This window comes from Callorhinus ursinus, unplaced genomic scaffold (assembly GCF_003265705.2).
Source record: "Callorhinus ursinus isolate GAN/ISIS: 27379988/994484 unplaced genomic scaffold, GSC_fseal_2.0 scaffold16, whole genome shotgun sequence".
Lineage (NCBI taxonomy): Eukaryota > Metazoa > Chordata > Mammalia > Carnivora > Otariidae > Callorhinus > Callorhinus ursinus.
The window spans coordinates 29,761,197-29,782,917 of NW_027397078.1; the positions used below are offsets into that span (position 1 = coordinate 29,761,197).

Below are 21,721 nucleotides of genomic sequence, written 5' to 3' on the forward strand. Positions count from 1 at the left end.
AATATATGTTAAGAAAAAAAAAAGATAGCAGGAGGGGAAGAATGAAGGGGAGTAAGTCGGAGGGGGAGACGAACCATGAGAGACGATGGACTCTGAAAAACAAACTGAGGGTTCTAGAGGGGAGGGGGGTGGGGGGATGGGTTAGCCTGGTGATGGGTATTAAAGAGGGCACGTTCTGCATGGAGCACTGGGTGTTATGCACAAACAATGAATCATGGAACACTACATCAAAAACTAATGATGTAATGTATGGTGACTAACATAACAATAAAAAAATTAAAAAAAAAGAAAAAAAAGAATTATCCCTGCTCTGGGGCTCCTGGGTGTCTTAGTCGGTTGAGCATCTGCCTTCGGCTTAGGTCATGATCTTGGGGTCCTGGGATGGAGCCCCGTATCGGGCTCCCTGCTCAGCGGGGAGTCTGCTTCTCACTCTCCCTCTGCCCCTGCCCCTGCTTGTGCTCTCTCTCTCTCAGATAAATAAATAAAATCTTTTAAAAAAAGAATTATTCCTGCTCTGATTTTTAGGAATATGCAGGAGATAAGGAGACTGTACCCCAGCTGGGGAAGTGGCTTGGCTTTTGGCATATGGGGATTGCTGATATTCATGGTTAAGTGCACGCAGCATAATTATCTGGGATTTCAATTAGATGAGAGGTGGAGTGAATCAGAAACAGAGGTATAGTCCTTGGAAAGAGCTGGCGAGGGAGTCAGGTAGGTTTCTGGCAGCTAACTTCCCTGGCACCAAAAGAACTATGGAATGGAGTTTAGGCAAAGGCATAGCAGAAATCACCAAGTCCTGACAAGACCCAAGCAGAATGAAGCCAGATTGGATGGACTTTTGGGGCCCAAGGAAGCAGATGAGGGACTGTGAGAGATTAGTTTATTAAGTCCTAATTCTGTATGCTATCCTGTATCCATGCCCTTTGCCTTGTTAACTTTGCATCTTCTCTTATAAAAGGCAAAATGGACTTCCCTACCCCCTGATTTTGGGTTTGGCCTTGAGACTTACTTTGAACAATGAATGGGGAAAGAAGTATCACAAGTCCAATTTTGAACCAAAGCCTTGAAAGTCCTCACCTGTTTTTGTTTTCCCTCTCACGCTTTTGGCATCTTTCTGGGAAGAGCTTCCTCAGAGTAGCACTGCTTGTTCGGCCTAGGTCCAAGAATTAACCCATGTGCAAGGGACTTGGGTCCAGCCCATTGCAAGGAACCACCCCCATCTGGGTCCTATAGAGCTTGAAAGAGGGCCTCCTAGCTGACCTCAAGCTACTTTATCTGAGCTCCAGGCAACCTAAAGATGTGTGAGAAATAAATGTTTATTGTGAACCCTGAAATTTTTGTGATTGATAGCTGATGGATATACAGGGACTGTCACTGAATACCAGGGGATTATTATTTCCAGGTATTTCAATGAAGAGTATCAAGAGAACATCTGCAAATTCTAGACTGGTGTCTGCAAGTTCTGAAGATGGTGGAATGACCCACTGTGTCTTGGTGACCTTTGGAGATAGCTGGGACAGAGCCCTAACAGGGCAGTGACTGACACCAACTCAGCTCGTCTTTTCCAGGTAGGCTTCCCTAAGTGGCCACACCCACAGAGATCTTTGTATTCTCTACTCTCTGCACTTATTGCCTGTATTTCTCCTTCTGCTCCGATCGTATGCCATCACATTTCGAGTGGCCTGGTTCCAAATCTTTCCAGATAAATGGATCCACCTCACTGTATTTTTATCTATGTGGTCATATCTGTATTTTGTCCATGTGGTTATAATGAAGGATTTGGTCAAGCATCTTGTTGAGATCCACATGTATTATGTTTAAAGCAGTGGCTTTTGAGATTCAGTCACTTCTGGACCATCTTCATGGGGTTTGTCCATTTCCACGTACAAGTAAGAGGGTCTAAGGGGTGAGAGACTATAGGCAGGCTGATGCCACCATGACTGGCTGTGACCCATAAAGGACTATAGAATGCTGAGAGAAGAGTCTGGAAGGAGCTGTGTAGGGGAGAAGGGAAGGCTGGAGGAGGCAGAGGACTAGGCTGGAATGAAAGCATAGTACTGGCAAAGAAGGCAGTGAGAAGGAAGCCATTGGAGGGCATTGCTAAGGACCAGGACTGGGCACTGGCATGGGGTAGAGTTGGGAGGCTGTGGTGGAAGGAGCAGAGTGAATGCTGAGGAGTTTCACCTTCAGGACAGGGTGAAGGCCAGATGGTGGTGTAGAGGGAGGTGGGGTAAATGTTGGGCAAGTAAAGTCGACGGACTGTAATTGTGTCATGTAAACTTAACCTTGTTTTCCGTGAGAAGAGATGTCTATCTACCACACTGTGGGAAACTTTGGTGTAAATCAGTGGTCTTCCAAATCTATTTTGCTTTCATATCTCCTAAAAGGACTTTGAAAAACTACATACTCCTTTATGCTTTTAAAGTTGATACCTAAAATCCTTCATAAGTTTAAATATTGTCGTCCCAAAAGATGTAATAGCCAGTGTATCGTAAATATCGACATTTAAAAATAAAACTCTTATATGGTACCTACTAGGCTAGAAATATTATTATGATATGATAGCCATCATCATCCATTTTAGATGTACAAGACAAGCTCTTTAACTGTCAGAAATTTTACATCATTTCTTTTACCCTTTGAAATTATATTTCTATTCCACTTCCCCCACAGAATTTTATCCTGGTGTAATATATTTTTGTGCTTGATGGTCTTTTATTGATCACTCTACCAGATATCTCAGCAAAAAACGTGTATACAAATTTAAAATTTATTTTCTATAACCATAAATAATAGTAATTGTTAAGTATAAGAAGAAACATTTTATTAGAAAAGCATCTCTTAATGAGTTGGATGGAGTAGGGAAGGTAGGTTATAATACCTCCATTAAAGGAAACTTGGCCAACGCTGGTATCTTGAACTGTCCCTTCCCTTAGCATCTTGGAGGTTTTTATACCCTAAGGCAATGTGCCTTCCTTGGTAAGGTTTGGAACCCTGGGTACTAAGATGATGATGATGGTGGCTGATAGCATGGTAAATTGAAGATGCCCTTTGCGTATTTCCTGGGTATCCAGAAGCCCCCAGATCTTTGTGTGACTCCAGGGAAGGGGAGGGAACACAATAATGCCAAAGATTAGACTTCCTACAAACATGACAGAATGGGTACTTAGAGCCTGATTTACTTTGATTCAAAGAATACAAGGAAATGAGGCATTTCTGGTATAGTTGAATTCCTGACATTAAGATTCATGCCTGCTATGTGCAAAGAGGGGAGAGAGAGCATTGGATTGTGCGATCATCAAGGGTGAGGTCAGCTACCTGTTTTCACCATCACGTAGCAACTGGGTGACCTGGGCAACTGGTCATCTGCATCTCATTGTCCATGTGTACAATGGGGTTGAAATCTGTCTTATGCATCCTCCTGTGTTATTGTGAGGCTCATATGAGATCAAATGATGCTTGTGACGTTTTGTAAACTGTCGAGAACTCTTTCTTATTTTTATTTGTAAACTTTTTATTTGGAAATAATTATAGACTCACAGGAAGTTGCAAATACATGTACCAGAAGGTCCTATGCATCCTACAGTCTACCTCCATCATCCATGCTCAAGTATAGCACAATATCAAAACCAGAGTTTATTCAGATATTGCAGGTTATACTCGTGTGTGTGTGTGTGTGTGTGTGTGTGTGTGTGTGTGTGTGTAGGCTTCGTGTAATTACCATCACAGTAATGATACAGAACTCTTCCATCATCACTAGGCTCCCTTGTGCTACCTCTTTATAGCCACAAACCCCTGCCTTACAATCCCTAGCCCCTGGCAACCACTCTGTTCTTTATCTCTATAGTTGTGTTATTTGGAGAGTGTTATATATATCAAACTGTGGTATGTAGTCTTTTGAGATTGGCTTTTTCACTTTGCATAATTCCCTTGAGGTCCATCTAAGTTGTTAACTGTATCAACAGTTCATTCCTGAGTACAGTATGAATATGAGCTGCTATGAATATCTGTGTACAGATTTTTGAATAAACATGAGTTTCCATTTCTTTGGGATATGGGCAATTCTGGGTTGTATGGTAAATGCTATCTATATTTACAAGAAACTGCCAAACTGTTTTCCATTTTCCATTTCTACCAGTAATATATGAGTGCTCAATTTTCTTTGTATCCTCACCAGCATTTAGTTTTCACTATTTTTTATTTTCAACATTCTGATAGATGTGCAATGATACCTCATTGTGGTTTTAATTTATATTTCTCTCGCAGCTAATGATGTTGAACAGCCTTACATCTGCATATACCTCACATGTAAATCCTCTTTGGTGAAATGTCTGGTCATGTCTTTTGCCCATTTCCTTACATGCGCATATATGTCACATGTAAATCCTCTTTGGTGAAATGTCTGGTCATGTCTTTTGCCCATTTTCTAATTGAGTTGTTTGTTTTTTTAATGTTGAATTGTGGAAGTTCTTTATATATTCTAGATACAAATCTTTTGTTGGATCTGTGGTTTGCAAATATTTCCTCCCAATATGTAGTTTGTCTTTTCTTTTAAAAAAAGATTTATTTATTTATTTATTTTAGAGAGAGAGAGAGAGAGTGCGTGCATGCGTGTGTGTGGGGAGAGGGGCAGAGGGAGAGAATCTCCAAGCAGACTCCCTGGTGAGCAAGGAGCCGAATGTGGGGCTTGATCCCATGACCCATGAGATCATGACCTGAGCCAAAACTGAGAGTTGGACGCTTAACTGGCTGAGCCACCCAGGTTCCCCCTTTTTATCCTTTTAATAGTCTTGCACAGAGCAAGAGTTTTTAATTCTATGAGGTCCAATTTATACACTTTTTGTTTCATGGATTGTGCTTTTGTTGCCAAGTGTACAAACTCTTTGCCTAGGCCTGGATCCCAAGGATTTTCTCCTAATTTTTTTTCTGAAAGTTTTATAGCTTTATTTTTTACATTTAAGTCCATGATCCATTTTGAGTTAATTTTTATCTATGGTGTGAAACTTAGGTTGAGGTTCATTTGTTTTCTGCCTGTGGATGTCTAATTTCTCTAACATGATGTGTTGAAAAGTCTATCTTTTCTTCATTGGATTGCTTTTGCACCTTTGTCAGAAATCAGTTGGCACGTTTGTGTGGCTCTATTTCTGGGTTTTCTTTTTTGTTCTATTGATCTATGTGTCTATCCCTCTGCCAGTGTCATTCTGTCTTGATTACTATAGCGATATAGGAAGTCTTAATATCAGGTACAATGATTCTTCCCATTTTATTCTTTTTAAAAATTGTTTTAGCTATTCTAGGTCCTTTGCCTTTTCATATAAATTTTATAATATTCTTATCTATGTCTATAAAAAAACCTTGCTGGGATTTTGATTGCAATTGCACTAAGACTATAAATTTCAGTTTGGGGGGAATTTACAATCTTTACTATGCTTAGTATTCAAATCTATGAGCATGATATGTCTCTATTTATTTAGGTCTTCTTTGATTTTTCCATCAGCATTTTGTAATTTTCAGGATACAGATCCTGAACATGTTTTTCGAAGATTGTACTTAAGTATTTCATTTTCTTTGTAGTGAATGTTAAATGGTATTGAGTTTTAAATTTTGGTTTCCATATGTTTATTGTTAGTTTATATAAGTGGTATGATTATTTTTTTTAAAGATTTTATTTATTTATTTGAGAGAGAATGAGAGATAGAAAGCACGAGGGGGAAGAGGGTCAGAGGGAGAAGCAGACTCCCTGCTGAGCAGGGAGCCCGATGCGGGACTCGATCCCGGGACTCCAGGATCATGACCCGAGCCGAAGGCAGTCGCTTAACCAACTGAGCCACCCAGGCGCCCAGTGGTATGATTATTTTTGTGTGTTTATCTTATATGTGAAACCTTGTTGAATTCACTTATTAATTCTGGGATTTTTTTGTAGACTCCTTGGAATTTTCTGTTTACACAATCATGTCATTTGCAAACTGACAGTTTTTTTTCTCTTTCTTTCCAAACTGTATGCATCTCATTTCCTCTTCTTGCTTTGTTGTGCTTACTAGGCCTCCCAGTACTGTGTTGAAGAAGAATGGTGAGAATGGACATCCTTTTCTTGTTTCTGATCTTAGAGGAAAAGCATTCAGTCTTTCACCATTAAGTATGATGTTAGTTGTAGGATTTTTGTAGATGTTCTTTATCAAGCTGAGGACCTTTTCTTCTATTGCTAATTGTTGACCTTTTAAAAAAAATCATGAATGGGAGTTTTCAAGAACTTTTAAAATGTTAGTTATTTTCTTTCACTGTTTTTAAATAAGACTTGTAGAGGCTGCTTTTAGGCAAACAGGCTTGGGCAGTGGATTGTAGAAAGACCCATAGTGACCCGCTGGCTGAATACAGACAGACCAATCAGGCGACCTACCTCAAAATATCTGTAGGCCCTAATTAGGCAATTGGCTACTTACAGCTAGGCACAGTTGCCAAAAAAGGGAGAATTCCATATGTCGCCATCCCTCCCCGCCTTCCTCCTTTAAAAACAGCCCCACCTACTGCCTCACTGCAGACGGCCTCTCCTCGGCTACCCAGCTCGCTGCTCCCTCGCAGTGTATTCAGTACGCTTCGATCTCCTTTGTTCTGCCTCGGGTGAGTCCTTTCACCTCCTGCGCCACTGATTTCTGTCTGATGGTTGCCCCACATTTGGGGCCCCCATCCAGTCGGACAGACACCCCATGTAGACACCACAGCATTTAACTGATGCCTTGGGTCTGTGTGAAGTTCTAATATCAGAACACATCATTCTCTCTGTCAACTCTATCCCTCCTGGGTGGGTAACCCAGCTGAGGGTAGGACTTTTTGTTAGGTGGGACTGAGGAAAATGGAGGGAAGAGATCTTGGGGCCCTGCCAAGGGGGGACTGTTACCAAGTTATCCAACCAAAAACCATGGTGCCGAGAAGGTTATTAGTTTCCTATTGCTGCTATAACAAATTACCACAAATTTAGTGGCTTAACAAAAATTTATTCTCTTGCAACTCTGGCCTAAAATCAAGGTGTTAGCAGGGTTGTGTTCCTTCTGGAGGATTTAGGGGAGAATCTGTTCCCTTGCCTTTTCCACCTTCTAGAATCTGCCTACATTCCTTGGCTATAGTCCTCCATCTTTGAAGCACATCACTCCACCCTCTGGTTCCATTACTACATTTCCTTTTTTCTCTTTGACCTTAACTCTACTGCCTCTTTCTTATAAGGATCCCTGTGATTGCATTGGGCCCACCGGGATAATCTAGGATACTCTCCTTGAGATCCTTAATTTAGGGTGGCTCAGTCAGTAAGCCTCTGACTTTAGCTCAGGTCATGATTTCAGGGTTGTTGGATTGAGCCCTGCCTCGGGCTCCCCGCTCAGCAGGGAGTCTGCAGGAGATTCTCTCTCCCTTTCTCTCTCTCTCTCCCTCTGCCTCTCCCCCCTCATCTCTCTCTCTCAAAAAAAAAATAAATAAATCTTTTTAAAAAAAGATCCTTTTTTGAATTTAAATTCAATTAGCCGACACAGTACACCATTAGTTTCAGATGTAGTGTTCAGTGATTCATCAGTTTAAAAAAAAAATCCGTAATCACATCTGCAAAGTCCCTTTTGCCGTGTAAAGTAACATGGTCACAGGCTCCAGGAATTAGGATGTGGACAGCTTTGGAGGGAGGAGGCATTACTCAGCCTAACGCAGAGGGTGACTGTGGAGATGAGGCTGAGGTATCCTACAGAGAGGGGTATGGACTTAAACAGACTGCGGTTTGAATTCCCCATCCAGCTTTATAAGTGGTGTGACGCCCACTGAATGTTTTAATCTGGGTAAACCTTTCTTTATCTGCAAAACTGTAACCTCTGCTGTGGTAGAGATGATAGCTGCCCATCAAAAATTTACACAACCTTCCCAGAGTATGCAGCTGTGAGTAGGAAGCAACTTTGCGGTCCAGGACTACATTTCCCAGGACCAGCTGCATCTCAGGGAGGCCCATGTGACTACCAGTGCGATGTGAGTGGAAGTGCTGTGTGTCACTTCCTGGCTAAGCTGCCTGTGAAGAGCGGGTGTGTTCTCCATGCTCTCCTCTCCCACCTGCTGGCTCCATGTTGACTCCCAGGTGACCTTGGAAGCCTAGTGGTGAAGATGCTAAAGCTTCCATTAGCCTGGGTCCCTCAATAACTGCATGGAGGAGAGTCTCTTCTGTCACTGCCAAAATGGACAACTATCTTGGACTATAATGTGGGCCAGAAATAAATTGTGTTAAGCTACTGAAATTTTAGGTTTATTCATTACAATACCTAGCACCGTCTTCAGCAGTACATCTACCTTGCAGGCTATTACTATCCCCTGGCACTGTAAAGTGAAACAGTGTGTGTAAAGCCCAAGTTAAGGGACTAAGAGACTCAGAGATTGGAAGCCTAGAGCAGTGGTTCTCAAACTGGAGCATGCATCAGAATCCTAAAGGGCTTGCTAAAATACAGATTCAAGGCCCTACCTCAAGAGGGTCTTGATTTTGGCGTGGTCCTCCTGGCACCCTGAACTTCTCCTGAGGTCTCTCTCTTGCCTGTCTTTTCTGCTTGGCTGTGACTTCCAGGAGGGCAGGCACTGCGTCTGACTTGTTGGCAGCTCCATCCCAGAAGTAGCATAGTATGTGACAAAAGCCCCCCAACCAGTATTGGAAGAAGGAAGAAGAACAAGTTGGCAGTCTTCAGCTGAGGGCTGAGTTAGAATCAGTAGGCTTCAGTTAAAGGGTTTGATGATTTCCTTCTTCCTAAATTCTTCCTAAATAGCTTTGATTGGGGTTCTTTGTTCCTTCAGGATCCTGTTAAAGTAAGGAGAAGGTGCAGCAGTAAAAGCCTGTGCTCTTGTCTGCCAAGTAGATTTTCACTTTTGCTGGTGTCTCTTTGGAAGAGCTCCTGGGGTTGATGAAATAGTTTGCGTCCCAGAAAGTATATTTATTCTCCTATCAGGGAAAATTTATTTTGCCTTTGCATTTTGGGGGTTTAATCTCTGAATGAACGTATTCACTTGATCGTGCTGGAGGATTTCATTTCAGAGAGTTGCCATCCATTTGAGAAAGTGCACGGACTATATTTCTGCTCAGCAGGACTTCCCTGCTTCTCCAGGGGCTGGCCCCATATGGAGGCTGAGGAGGTGGCATTCTCCTTGTGTGAGGGGACTTCCTGAGGGGAAGGTGAAGTTGAGGCTTTAGGAGCAGCCATTAAAAAGCAAATGTTAGGGGCGCCTGGGTGGCTCAGTCATTGGGCGTCTGCCTTCGGCTCCGATCGTGGTCCCAGGGTCCTGGGATCGAGCCCTGCATCGGGCTCCCTGCTCAGCGGGAAGCCTGCTTCTCCCTCTCCCACTCCCCCTGCTTGTGATCCCTCTCTCTGTGTGTCTCTCTCTGTCAAATAAATAAATAAAATCTTAAAAAAAATTAAAAAGCAAATGTTACCTGGAAAAGGGGAGAGGGGTTGAAAGAGACAATTCTGGATACTTGGCAACTTTGCCTGTGGCAGCCTCTGAATTCTCCCTCTTTGAAGGAAGAGTTTGGCATTAGCAATTCCGAAGAAGAGTCATTCTGATTTTAGCAGCTGAAAGCTGCCTGCAGCCCTGGAGGGTGGCAGCCCAGGGCAGGAGCATCCTTTCATCTAGACTGGTGGCCGTGGCACTGGTGTGGGGCTGCCAGAAGCCCAGGAGGAGGCTGGAGGCGGCTGCATTTGGGGTAGTCTGCCCCTGCGCCCAGGCCCTCCCAGAATTCTGACAAGACAGGACAGCCTTTCCCAGATCACCACCCACTTGGGTCGCCTTTAGAGGCCTGAGCTATATCCGATTTCCATTTCTTGGGTTAATTTATACTCCACTATAAACAAACTCTTGTAAAAGCTAAGAACCGGCAAGGATAAAGAAGCTGTTTTTCCATTACAGTCTCTTCTGATTGGCAGTGAAGTGAGTTTTTCAACAACAGAGACTCCAGATTTTGCCCTCAGGGGATCTGGAAGGTGGGTATTGGGGAGGAGGTGCTGGGCAATTCATCAGGAACCCCTCCCTGCTTGGCTCTGTGTTGGGGGCCTTCACTTGTATTGAAGCAGGGGAAGGAGAAAGTTGTGCGCCGCCCCCCTCCCCCCCCCCCCCCCCCCCCGCCCCGGACCTGGAGTTTAACCATAACTCACAGTGTGGTGCAATGTGGAAAAATGTAAACAGGGCTATGTGGCCGGCCTAGGCCTCTCAAACTCGAGCTAATTGCTGCCTAAATCTCCTCGGTCAGCCCGTGTTTCAGTATCAAGCTATTTTCTAACTGAGCTTTTTAATTTTACTTTGGGTTTTCGGGGAGATGTGGTGTTTTATGTGGTAATTTTCTGAGAGCTCTATTTTCCCCCATTTCAAATCGTAGCTAATGCAGCGTATTTGGGACCCTGTACAATTTTTACCCGTTAACCTCATCTAAACTGCTAAAAGAAGCTTGATCTCGGATCATCTCCACCCCTCTGTTTGGTCTTCATTTTCTCTTTTGCATTCTGAAACTTGTAGAATTGGTTTTCCTGCTCTGGGTTTTGAGTACCAGCCCTGCCAGTGATTTGGTTCATTTGTAGGTTCATTTCTTTACATCACCATTGAGTGTCTCCTCATGTCTTGAAATGGGAGGGGATTTGCGTCTCAAAAGCTTATAACGAGTTGCCTGTGTTTTAATTTCAGGCTCTTTCTTCCAGACGTGGTAGTAAAATGAGAGGTTATTGAATAAGCCCTCATGATTTTTAGTATGTGTGCATATAAATTCTTTGTTTATGATTGCTGAGAGATTACCTTTAAACTTTCTCTTTTAGTTGCTAGTTAAATGTAGTTTATAAATGGTTGCTATGGATTTGGCACCTTTAAAAAATTCAGGTTTGAGCTGAGATTATTTTTCAGCTTTATTGAGGTATAATTGGCAAAATTGTATCATGTTTAAAGTGTACATCAGGATGATTTGGTATATGCATACATTGTGGAAAGGTTCCCCCTCGTTTAGTTAATTACTGTATCCATCACCTCACATATTTGTCTCTTTAAATGTTTTTTTTTTTGTGAGAACATTTAAGTTCTCTCTAATTTCAGTCGTGCAGTACACTGTTATCACCTGTAATCTCCACGCTGTACATTAGATCCTAAGATCTTACTCATTTTTATAGCTGAAAGTTGGTACCCTTTTACGAACCTCTCCCTATTTCTCCCACCCCCAGCTCGTGGCAACCACTTGTGTACTGTTTTGTGAGTTCGACTTTTTTTTTTAAACCTACGTATAAGTGATACCATGCAATATTTATTTGTCTTTCTCTGACTTATTTCACTTAGCAAAATGTCCTCAAGATCCATCCATGTTGTCACAAAGGGCAGGATTTCCTTCTTTCTCATGACTGAATAATATTCCAATTTTACGTGTATTATATATACATCATATACATTATATATATTATATATACGTCTGTATTAATACACAGACCACATCTTTTTTTTTCTTTGTGCTGATCACTTCCTTTATTTAGCACCTCCAATGTGCAAAGGACAGTACTAGGTATTACAACATTTCAGAGAATAACACAAGCTTAGGAAGCTCACAATATAGTGATTATGTGACTCCAATAATAACTAATAATAACAACGACATCTAATATTTCTGAACATTAAAAATGCTAGTATACTAAAAATCATTGAATTGTGCACCTAAAAATATGTGCCAGACATTTCATATACATTGCTTATCTATCTTTTTATCTGTTTATTCATATCTTTTTTAAAAATTTAGATATAATCGACATGCAACATTATATTTGATTGAGGTGTACAATATAATGATTTGACACTTGTATATTTTACAAAATGATCACAATTATTATTTGGTTGATATCCATCACCATGCATACTTACAAAATCTCAGCAACTTTCAAATATACAATGCAGTATTATTAACTATAGTTCCCATGCTCTATATTTCATCCCCAGGACTTATTTACTGTATAGCTGGGATGCCACATCTTTTTTATCCATTTATCTGTTGACAGACTCTTAGGGGGCTGAGATTAGTTTTTAATTCTAGACTTTATGTTGGTAGCAAATTGTCACAGGGATGGTTTCCTATGGGGGCACTGAATGTACATTACAGTTCATACAAAATCCAGGAAGAAGATGGAAAAGTTGAGGCAGTGAGTTATTCTCACCCAACACACCCGTTCCCCCCACTTGTAGATAAAGACCAATCATAGGCTGTTTATGATGCCTTTTCTGGGTCCTTTTCACCTGTTTCTGAGTTTGCCAGACCTGAAGCTTGACACAGGTCCTGACCCTTCTTGGAATTTCCCTCCAGATTCTTACCCCCCATGTCATCTGCCGTGGTAGGAAACGGAGCCTGGGTCTGGTTCCTCATGTCAGCCAGTCTCTTGGCTAGTGCCTCAGTTAATGCAGGACAGGGACATAGCTCTTTTCCTAAAGGAATAAGCTGCCAGGGAAATTTTGGGTCACAAGGGCCTAGGCTGCTGGAAGGCAGACCCTTATTCCTGTGGCCAAAGATAACCCATTTTGGGGGTCAAAACAGTCAGGGAGGGGGCCTGAGCCATGTCTGGTTGAGGGAGAGGGACTCAGAGCTGGGAGGTACCTGATTCCATTGTAAGTAAGACTTCAGGGCACATGTGTACTTTAAAAAAATAAATAAAATATTTAAAGGGGCAGCTGGCTGGCTCATTCGGTAGAGCATGCGACTCTTGATCCTGGGGTTGTGAGTTTGAGTCCCATCTTGGGTGTGGAGCCTATGTTAAAAAATAAATACATTTTTTTTTTTTTTTAAAGAAGACTTCAGGGCAAGTGTGAAGAACTATTATATTTGATGATGGAGATAAACTGGGCCAGATAGGATGTTTTTATTAAGTAACTGCCCTCAGCTAGGAATTTTGAAAAGTGTATTGAAGTGACCTAGAGATATATAATTTAAAAGCATGTTAATTTTTGGCTGACTGAAACACTTCATTAGAAAAGCATGTTCCATGACCTTGTTACTCAAAGGAAGGTTCATGAGAAGTATAGGCCTTCCTGGGAGCTTGTTAGAAAATGCAGTCTCAGACCCTGCCGGAGCCCTGCTGGGCCTAAATCTGCCTTGTAATAAATCCCCCAGGTGATTTATATGCATATTAAAGTTTGGGTGTTACCTCTCCCTCTCCCTGCTCCTCTCCCTCACCCTCCTCTCCCCCACCCCCCTTTTTTGCTTTTGAAAAACTTATTTGGAAATAATTATAGATTTATAAGAACTTACAAAGCTAGTATAGAAAGGTCCCATTAGACTCTTCACTCAGTTTCCCCCAGTGGTTACATGTTACATAATTGTAGTATTGCATCATTTCTCCCTAAGACTGCAAAACCATTATGCTTACTTACTGAAAGCTAGTACACCTGGTGGTGCTTACTTGGGTTTCGGGCTGTCGTGCCTTGTTCTGCCTGGCAGGACTCTGTAGGTAAAGGAGATGGTGCTGCCGGGTGCAAGGGAAGACAGCCTTGCTAGCAGAGTGATGGGTACTGGTGCTTTGTGGGTTCTGTCATGGAGCTTCACATGGTCAATGCCAAGAGGGGAGTAATGGGGCTGGACAAAGGGAATGGGCTGGGGCCAGATACCAGAGCTGGAGTGACAGGAAGCCCAAGCCAAGTCACTGGACCCTAGATAAGCATAAATAAGGAACCTTAAGTTTGAATGTGAGAGAAGCAAGGTCTTTGGGACAAACTCTGGAATCAACATTGACATGGATGGAGATGGGGGAGAAGGACTTGACAGGGCCATCCCAGTAAATTTGGGTATACAGTTTTGTGTTTTACAATGGGTTCTCCTTTGAAGGCTCTGAAGGGTCTCTGTTGGCCTTATAGGCGTAGAACTCTGAACCTGACTTTGTCATTCAATTAAAACAAGGTGCATTTGGGAAGAGAGAATCTGGGTTTGGTGGGCCGTGGTTGATGGCAGCTTGAAAAACCAGGAGAGGAGTGAGCTCGACAGTGTCAGGCAGAAACAGAGGCATGAAAACAGGAGGCCACACAGCACTGAGGACAAGGCAAGGGAGGTTGAGCCAAAAACCTGACTCAGTCCATTGTGAGCAGAGCCAAAGGCAGAAAGAAAGGCTACTTGAGTCTGGTTCCAGGACACCCAGCAGCAGAAACAACTGGAGGAAGCTAAGTTACGTGGAGCCCAGAAGCAAATGGACAAGGGCAGAATTCCTGCCCCACCTTGCATCAGAGGCCGTGCACCCTCAAGGTGCTAGGGATTGCCAAATTCCTGGGAGGGAATAAGGAGCCCAAGGATGCTGAACCTAGAAAGCTAATTATGCACTGGGGATGACATCTGTGTCACTCACTGTCGCTCTGTGTCTCTTCTCTGATTCTGAAAGCCACGTAGCTTATTACCTTGCTACTCAAAGTATGGTGGGAGAGTAGCAGCACCAGCACCACCTGGGAGCTTGTGAGAAATGCAGGATCTCAGGTTCCACCCAGACCTAGTGCATCACAATTTGTGTTTTAACAGAAGCCTCCAGCTACAGTTACTCCTGTGCACTTCGAAGTCAGAGAAGTGCTAGCTTGTTGTTTAGCTCATGGGCATCCTAGAGATCTGAATTTGCAATCCTGTCTGTCAACAGTTGTCTCTTTGTGTTTCCTGGCTCTCGAGAGTGACTTATAGGGCAGTGGTTCTCAACCCTGGCTGCCCATTAGAGTAACTTGAGGTGCTTCTTAAAATACAAATGCCTAGGCCCCACCTCGGGGCATTTGAATCTGACTGAGGAGCTGGGATGAAATTCCAATTCAGTTGGTCTGGGGTGGGGCCCAGGCATCAAGAGTTTTAAAAACTTCTCAGGTGATTCTGGTATGTAGCTGGAAACCTGGGAACTGGGGGAGGAGGGAAGAGAAGGCGGCAAAGGGGAAATGTGTGAAGGGGGAAATGAAGGTTCCTGAGGCCTCAAAGTGGCCGGAGTAAAAGGATCCTACAGCTCAGGGGTCGGTAGTTCTGTGAAGAGGGCTCAGTGCCGGGCAGTCCTCAAATGTGAACACCCCCCACCAACCCACTGACCAAAGGTCTTGGGCCCTTGTTATCCCCCAAATGGCAGGTTATAGATTTTGGCCACATTGGCTTGGTAGGAGGCATGAAGGGAAAGCCTTTTCTCTGAAGCAAGGGGGACCTGATCAGAACCAGTGGGAAGCCTGCCTTTACTACTGTCACAAAAAATTGAAGGATGGTCCAGAGGGGAGGCAGGGAAAGGAGTTGGGAGACTCATTGCTGAAGTTCAGGTCAGAGATGATGGTGATTGGGCTAGGGTGGTGGCCCAGCGGACCTGGATCATGGGAAGGCCAGGGCCTTGCCCAATCCAGGCCCTATCTTGCCTCCTTCCTCCCCATAGTTTGGCTAGACCCCACTGGCTGGTGCAGCCCAGGAAGGCCAGAAGACAACGTGAGTGGCCATCAGTACTCTGTGGCTAAGTGGCAGACCAGCCTTGTAGCTTGCCATCCCGCCTTGACCTGACGTCTTTCATCTGTCTTTCTGTCTTGTTTCCGGCTTCCAAGCTGCCGAATGAATCCTGCTCAGGACTTGTGTTGCCTCTGAGGACAAGAGCTGTGTCTTGCTTGCATTTGTCCTTCTCTCAGTTTCTTTACCTCCTGCCCCAGCCTCCCAGCCTTTCCACATCAAATAAAGAAATGGATGTATAGAAACTGCAAATTGTCCCCAGTATCCACTCTCCTTTTCTTCTGCAATAAGACAACTCTTGATTTTTAGTTAGGTACCTTTCCCAGCCTACCCTATGAGTAAGTTCTGGCAAATGGGGTATGAACAGAAATGATGTGTCCCTTCTCACTTGCTAGAATGTGGTGAGGAGCCATCTTGGAGATGGATCAAAAAGAGAGATGAAGCCTGGGTCCTATGATGACTTCTGTGTGAGTCAGAAATAAACTTCTGTGTTGTTTAATCCACTGTCATTTAGTGTCTGCTTCCCATGCTGTTGAACTCATTTCTTCCCTAACAGAGTTTTAGTCATGCCGCAACCCTTTCTGAGTGCATGTATGTGCTGGACACTTTCACATGTTTGAGATCACAACACACTAAAGCCTTGAGGTAGACACTTGTCACCACCATGTTTATGAATGATGAGTTAGTCTCAGGTGTCAGTGAAAGGATCTGAGATTTTGCCCTGGTCTCTGTGATCCCAGATCACCGGGCTTTCTGCATTAAGCCTTAGAGTAGTTGATACAAATTTAGGCATTTTGGGTTTTATTAAGGATATACAGTTGACCCTTAACCAACATGGGTTTGAATAGCCCAGGTCCACTTATATGTGGATTTTTTTTTACAGTACAGTACTGTAAATGTATTTTCCTTATGATTCTCTTAACATTTTCTTTTCTTTAACTTACTTTATTGTTAAGAATACAGTAATACCTAGAGCATACAAAATATGTGTTAATTGACTGTTTATGTTATTGGTAAGGCTTCTGGGCACCAGTAGGCTATTGGTGATTAAGTTTTTAGGGAGTCAAAAGTTGTATGTGGATCACGGGTCAACTGTAATAGTGAGTAGAAGCCAAATGGAAATCTAGGCTCCCAGAGGTGAGCCAGACCAAGGCATTTCAAACTTGTAAGTGCATAGCATTCTCTTGGGGATTATCCCACTTCTACCTAAAAGCACAGGAGGCAAAACAAAACAACAAAAAAATGTGTGAGCTCAATCATTTCAGCCCCTGGCATTGGCCTGAACAGCCCACAGCTAATTTAATAATAAAACCTTGTTTTGTGATATTACTATCACTTTACAGAATTTCCTGGGATGGGGTTAATTTGATTGGATTGGTGTAGAGCAGGGGTTTTCAAAGTGTGGTACCCGGACTGGAAGCATCAGCATCACCTGGGAACTTGTTAGAACTGCGGATTCTCAGGCCCTGCCCCAGAGCTGCTGAATCAGAGACTCTAAGAGTGGGGCCCAGGGACACTGAAGATTTCTCCACAGGATTCTGATGCACGCTCAAATTTGAGAACACTGGTGTAGAAGAAAAAGCCTGGAAAGAGGGAGTTGCCTGATTGAATAAAAGCCTCCAGCTGGAAATGGAAAAATCTGCAGTCCAATTCTAGCTGTCTTAAATGGAGATGGAAGCACGAGCTTCACTAAATACTTTGCAGAATTAAGCACATTGGTATGTTTGCTATATTCCAGTTAAGAACACAGACCCTAGAGCACGGTCTGCGTTCAAATCCCAGCTCTGCAATTACTGGCTTGGACAAGTTCTGTTAACATGGGGACGATAATTAGTATACCTACCTCGTATTATTACAAAGATTAAATGAGGGGTGCCTGGGTGGCTCAGTTGGTTAAGCGACTGCCTTCAGCTCAGGTCATGATCTCAGGGTCCTGGGATCGAGCCCCGCATTGGGCTCCCTGCTCCGCGGGAAGCCTGCTTCTCCCTCTGACCCTCCCCCTGCTTGTGTTCCCTCTCTTGCTGTCTCTCTCTCTCTGTCAATTAAATAAATACATGAAATCTTAAAAAAAAAAACAAAGATTAAATGAGTTAACTTTTGTAAAGCACATGGAAGAGTATCCGGCATTAAGTGTCACAGAAGTGTTTGTTGAGTAACAAGAACAACAACAATATACGCAGTACTTGGTCCGCACAGTGACTGCTCAGAAAATATCTTTAGTTTAAGAAAGAAAATGGAGCCAACTGAGATTATTCAACAACAGAAGGACCCCAAGGAATCAGTATTCCTGAAATAAGAGCAGGATGGCAACTGCTTGAGATCAAGAGAACCCTGCCCCCCCCCACTTGCCACGTGAGTCCCATCCCCATCCCCAGGATGCCTGTCCCAGTGTAACCCAGAGATGTGTAAGAGCTGTCTGTCTGCCATGGTGGGATTCAGCAGGCATTTGGTGGAAATAGTCCCTTGGATGGCCTGGCATCTCTTCAAGTTCAGGTTTAAGAGTGGTGGGAACCTGGCCATTGAGGCTGATGGTACCCCTGCCACCCTTCCGGGGAACTGAGTGAATCCTCCACAAGGAGGGGCTGGTGTTGTATAAAATGTGACTCTTAAAATTTTTTTATTTCTTATTTTACCATTTTTTTTAAAATTTTATTTGATTATGTTCTGTTAATCACCATACATTACATCGTTAGTTTTTGATGTAGTGTTCCATGACTCATTATTTGCATATAACACCCAGTGCTCCATTCATTAGGTGCCCTCTTTAATATCCATCACCAGGCTAACTCATCTCCCCACCCCCCTGCCCTCTAGAACCCTCAGTTTGTTTCTCAGAGTCCATAGTCTCTCATGGTTCATCTCCTCCTCCGATTCCACCCCCCTTCATTCTTCCCCTCCTGCTATCTTCTTCTTTTTTTTTTTTTCCTCTTAACATATATTGCATTATTTGTTTCAGGGGTACAGATCTGTGATTCAACAGTCTTGCACAATTCACAGCGCTCACCATAGCACATACCCTCCCCAATGTCTATCACCCAGCCACCCCCTCCCTCCCACCCCCCACCACTCCAGCAACCCTCAGTTTGTTTCCTGAGATTAAGAATTCCTCATATCAGTGAGGTCATATGATACATGTCTTTCTGTGATTGACTTATTTCACTTAGCATAATACCCTCTAGTTCCATCCACGTCATTGCAAATGGCAAGATTTTGGGTTTTTTTTGATGGCTGCATAATATTCCATTGTGTATATATACCACATCTTCTTTATTTTTAATATTTTATTTTATTACTTTTTAAATAACTGTATTGAGATATACTTTACATACCATAAAGTTCACCCATTTTAAGTGTACAATTTAATGGTGTTTCAGTAAATTTACCAAGTTGTACAACCATGATCATAATCCAGTTTGGGAACATTTCTAGCACCCCCATAAGATCCTTTGTGCCCATTTACAGTTCCTCTGTCTTCTCGCTCCCAGCCCCAGGCAACTACTAATTTACTCTCTGTCTCTATTGAGTTGCCTTTTCTGGACATTTTGTATAAATGGAGTGGCCTTTTTTGTATCTGACTTCTTTTTACTTAGCATCATTACTTTTGAGGTTCATTCATGTTGTAGCAAGTATCATTATTTCATTCCTTTTTATTGCTGAATAGTGTTCTGTTGTTTGCCTGGGCCATGTTTTATCTACCCATTCACCATTTGATGGACATTTGTGTTGTTTCCACATTTTGGCCATTGGGAATAACGCCTCTATGAACATCTACATGCACACCTTTGTGTGACCATCTGTTTTCATTTCTCTTGGGTGAATTTCTCTAGGAGTGGAATTGTTGGGTTGTGGGGTAAATTTTGATTTCAATTTTAAAGAAATTGCTGTACTGTTTTATACCTTGGCTGTACCATTTTGCAGTCTCACCAGCAATGTCATGAAGGTTTCAATTTCTCCACATCCTTATCAGTGTTTGATATTGTCTGTTTTTTTGATTATAGCCATTTTAGTAGGTGTGAAATGGTGTCTCATTGTGGAGTCGATTTGTATTTCCCTGGTGACTAATCATGTTGAGCATCTTTTCATGTGCTTATTGGCCATTCGTATATCTTTTTTGTGAAAATGTCTATTCATATCTAGAGAAGTTTTGTGTTTAAAGGTACATACGAAGTGGCTAACACCTCACCCTGCCCCTGGGCACGCAGACAGAAGGACTCTTTCCACAGTGAGTCTGGATCCCTCAGACCGGTGGTAGGCCGGGTTTTCCAGGAGACTAGCTGTTGTATCAGTCATCTAAAACCATTTCACGTAAGGATTAGGGAGTACTTCTATAAACTGCTGAACTAGAAGAATAGTGTGTTGATTAAAATAAATGCCTGATTTGTTTTCTGTGAATTATATTTTTCCTTTTCTTAAAGCAAGTTAACCTTCTGTGCAAAAAAAAAATCACCAAGCTAAGCTTGGATTTATTTAGCTGTTATTAAGATATGTGCATATTTTAGAAGATGGAGGTTTCAATTGTTTTCTATTTATGCCTTGTTTTCCTTTACATTCTGGATGCCCACATTGCCAAGTGAATTGGCACATTCCAAGCAATTTTCATTTGTGTGAATCTGATTAACAAATGATGCCACTAAGAAGCGCCCTGCCACTTTCTGGATAAAGGAGTGTAGATGACACAGAGTGAGTAAGAATACATTGCTGACCAGCAAGTAGCATAAGATCATTAGTGGGATGGCACATAGAGCAAATGGCATTAGGGATAATGGAGAAGGGGTGATAAATGGGAGCCAACATATTTACTAGGGCTTTGAAGTATGGCCCTAATACTCTCAGTAGGAAAGGCTATATTACTGAAAAGTCCAAACCAATTCCTGGTGCTTGTGGAGAATCACTGCAGAGTTCATACCTGAGGTGGACTCCAAGGTCTGGTGGCCAGGCCTTCCAGAATGGCCTGTAGCATGTTCTAGAAATGTTGCTCCCAAATCGGGCTAGCTCAGGGGCTCAGAATCTGTTGGGGAGGAGAAACTATGATTCCACAAGCTCTTGATACCAGGAGAATGCAGAGTGCCACTATTATTGGTGTCAGAGCTACCTTTAGTAGCCAGCGGTGGTCACTGGTCAGCAGGAGGATGCTAGGTAGAGCCATAGGAATAGGCTGAGAGGGGCTGGAAGATTTCTTCCTTATTCTAGTCATCTTACCCCAAAGGTGTCGAGAGGTATCATCCAAAGGGTCACAAAGGAGAGGACCCCAGCCATAAGGGATTCCTATGTAACTTGGTTTATTCATTTGTAAAATGAACATAATAATAATCATGTAGTAGAGCTGATGTGAGATAAAATGTATGCATTGTGCCAGCAGAAAGTAGGTACTCAGTAAACAGAGGCTGTTATTATGCTGTGTTCATACGCGTTGAGTGTTTCGCTTGTGAGTGAGACAGTGCGTATAGCTATAATTTCCTCAGCTGTTGATTGCTTCGTTGATTGAGTCATTCCTTCAAGCCACATTTTTTTAACCTGCTATGTAGCATTAGTTGTTCTGGGTACAGAGAATGCAGATGTATAAAACAGGGCCTCCATCCCCAAGTTCTTAAAAATCTAGTTGGGAAGTTAATTCCAGAAGAGTGTGTCAATGACAATGACAGAAGGTTCGGTAAGGTACCATTGGAGGACGGTAAAGGAAGCGATTCATTGTGCCTGGGATCAACGAAGGAGGAAGAGTCTTGGAAGATATTCCAGAAGAGGTGATATGTGAGCTGAGCTTTGAAGGATGAAATAAAAGTTCCTAAGATAGAGATGGCAGGGGGAGCATTTCCAGAAGACCAAATAGGAAATAGCAAGGACCTGGTCACAAGCTTGTGATGTGTTTGGAGAACTTTAGGTATCCTAGTGACTACAGTGTGGCTGTGGGATTAGGTGGTAGCAGGGTTGGGGGGATGTGGACTGGAAGTATGCTTCAGGGTGAGGTTTCAAAAGGCTATAAATGGCATTTTTAAATACTTCAAGCTAAACATTGCAGGTAAAAAGAAAACAGAATGGGTTCTGGCAGGATGTAGTGACTATTTTCCCAAATTAATAAATTTTTTCAACTTGCTGGGTACATGTCAACTAGTAAACATAACCCAGTTGGTCCAATCTCTTTAGAAATATGACTTATGGAAGGAGAATTTCAGAATTCAGTAGGAAAGCTGGTAGATCACCTGACCTCTGACTGTTGATAAAAAAAATCCCATTACAATAAAAACCATTATAAAGACTGCCTGATACGCAGCTATT

General features: G+C 42.7%; 1 pseudogene; it reads right to left on the reverse strand.

Moving 5' to 3' along the window:
* Window positions 1–20,642, reverse strand: part of LOC112812626 (peptidyl-prolyl cis-trans isomerase FKBP3-like) — an 82,135-nt pseudogene extending 61,493 nt beyond the window's left edge.
* Window positions 20,643–21,721: the final 1,079 nt, after the last annotated feature.